General features: G+C 35.2%; 1 pseudogene; it reads right to left on the bottom strand.

The window, feature by feature from the left end:
• Positions 1-1,609: 1,609 nt before the first annotated feature.
• On the bottom strand, positions 1,610-2,208 carry LOC148299258 (uncharacterized; annotated as a pseudogene).
• Between the last annotated feature and the right edge of the window lie 337 nt (positions 2,209-2,545).

The raw sequence follows: 2,545 nt of genomic DNA, 5'->3' as shown, positions 1-2,545 counted from the left end.
TTAATTCGGAATCTTTTCGATCGAGTTCTTCAAAAAGTTGAATATTTACCTGTTTTGTCATCATTAAGGATTATTTCACTTCACTCAATTAGACCAGTTTTTCCTTATCTATTGAATATATCTCAGATTTTGCACACTATTCCTCTAATTTTTGCAGGAACTCTTCCTCATTTTGGACGAATGAAGGACTTTTATGGGATTATTCAGGTCTTTCAAAAATACAGGATTCTTCGATTAAGTTTTATATTCCGAAAAGTGAATGCTCGTTCAATTGCTCTTCGAATTTTTATTTTATTTCTTCTTCATGCAGAAATAATGCTTATTGCCACTTCTTTACAAATGCAACAATGGATTATATTTTTTATATGATTGCTCCATCGTTTCCTTTCTTTATTTCGATAGCAGGTTCCAAATTATTAAATGATTTTAATGTTTTTTCACTCCTGGCTGGGAGAAGGTTCGAAGAGCTCAATTTTGGAATCAGAACGTTGGAACTAGTTTTGCTTGAGTTCAGCTTTCTCATATTTTTAGAAATTTCGTGGATTTATCGTGAAATTAAGGCTTCAGCGCTATTCATTTGTTCCAGCAATTAGCGCAGTTCAGCATTTACTTTTTCATTCATTTTCTTGAGCTTAATGTTCTACTAACTGAGCTGAGCAATTTATCTTTAGTGTTTGGTAATCTTCTCAATATTAATAGCCTTATGATCTTCCAAAAGTTCCTTTTCATCGAGTAGGCAATCAATTTCTTTAGTCTTCTGATACTTCCATGATTTTAGTTATTTAATTTCTGCTTAGAAACCTGCATTTCTTTTCTCCTACTCCGCCAATTAATCATGGAGGTTCATAATAGTATGTTCCATTTCCCCGATTTTTAGGCCTGCTGTCGATAAAAATTGCTGGTTTTACATAATTTGCTTGGCAATTATTTATCTTTACTATGATGTGAAATTGTTTTCCATTTGCTATTGAAGCCCCTGCTTTGTCCTTTATTTCTCACGCAGTTGGCGCCTGTATTTTTAGACTTCCTTCTCTTTCTGATAGATAATTTTCATCAGCTTTTTGAGGTTTACGTCATCGGTTGAGCCCATTGTTGTCATCTTCTAAATTCTATATTTAAATATTCTAATTATAGTGCGAATAATGCCAGTAGAATAATATCCTTATATTTTATCGTTCATTTAGGCTATGAAGGCAATCAAAACAATTTTCATTCTTTGTTTTAGACTTGAGCCTGGCTCTCTTATTTACGCTATACCTTCTCTTTCTTTTCAGCCATCACCACCCAGTCATATTGGTAATCATATTTGTAGCCATTTCTGGCGAATAACTCCTTAAACATTGAACGCATGTTCGCATAATTGGGGCGTTAATCAAATCGCAGATTTCTTGTTTGACTCAAATACTTTGTGAACTCCACTGGGTATCCTTTGCATAGAACTTCGATGGATGTTGTCAGTTTCTTCTCTTTGATTCTTTCGTATTTATCTTTTTTGTTGTTGGCCTTGAGACCTTGCCAAGGTAGCATTCCTCTTAGGAAGTACATCGCCACATAGCCGATACTCTCCATATCATCTCTGCATGCTACATAAATTATATTATATACCTTGTTAGATTCCCAAATGAGTGTTAATCGAAGCATACCTTGCGGTTCCAGTCAAGTTTTTGCCTTCTCTGTAGGGAATATGCTTTTCATCCCTCTGAATGTATCGCTTCGCTAGTCCGAAATCCAAGATGAATATTTTATTTGAAGTTTTATTCAGGCCTACACAGAAATTATCTGGTTTTATGTCCCTATGGATAAAGTGCCTGTTGTGCACGTATTAGATTCGAGCAATCATTTGGTCGACCAGCATGAGCACAGTCTTCAAAGAGAATTTACGGAGTGTTTGGTTAAAGACCGACTCAAGGGATGGGCCCATTAAATCCATCACTAACACATTGTAATCACCTGAGTAAAATATCAACTACCTTATGTGGAGCAGTAATAGATGTTTGGGATCCCTTTGTCAATCACTGTCGAGTCATTGTGGAGATAATTGTAGAGTTTGCACTAATAGATGAGCTGGGGGTGGTCGGTGTTGACAGGCTCAATTTTGACAGCAACTTCGAGATTAGTCCTGGTGTTGACTGCTTGATAGATCTGCCCGAAGGCTCCCTAATCAATTTTCCTGATAATTTTGAAGTTCTTCCCAACCTTCTCGAGCATTTGTGGCATGCTGATTTGAAAATAATTAATTATAATAGAATACAATCAATATTAATAAATAGTAATGAACATGCATTTTAAATTATTGAAAGCCTCTCTTTGGTTGCATTTGCTTCAAATGTGAGTGCGCCTTTGGGTTTATTATTGATGAACTTTGGCGAACTATCATTGTCTTCATATTTTTATTGGTCATTTACTTACTTAGCAGAGAAAGGGAATTTATCGAGACCAAAAATGTTGGTGTTATTGTTGGTGTTGGCTAAGTATTGCCAATACTGCTTTTGTTCATCAATTTTGTATGTATAAAAACTCTGACATCCTATTAATTTTCAAATTG

This window comes from Brachycentrus maculatus, unplaced genomic scaffold, assembly GCF_059751285.1.
Source record: "Brachycentrus maculatus isolate JH-2025_06_01 unplaced genomic scaffold, ASM5975128v1 h1tg001247l, whole genome shotgun sequence".
NCBI lineage: Eukaryota > Metazoa > Arthropoda > Insecta > Trichoptera > Brachycentridae > Brachycentrus > Brachycentrus maculatus.
Note: the sequence above shows the minus strand (reverse complement) of the source record. Positions and strands in the feature narration are given on the sequence as shown.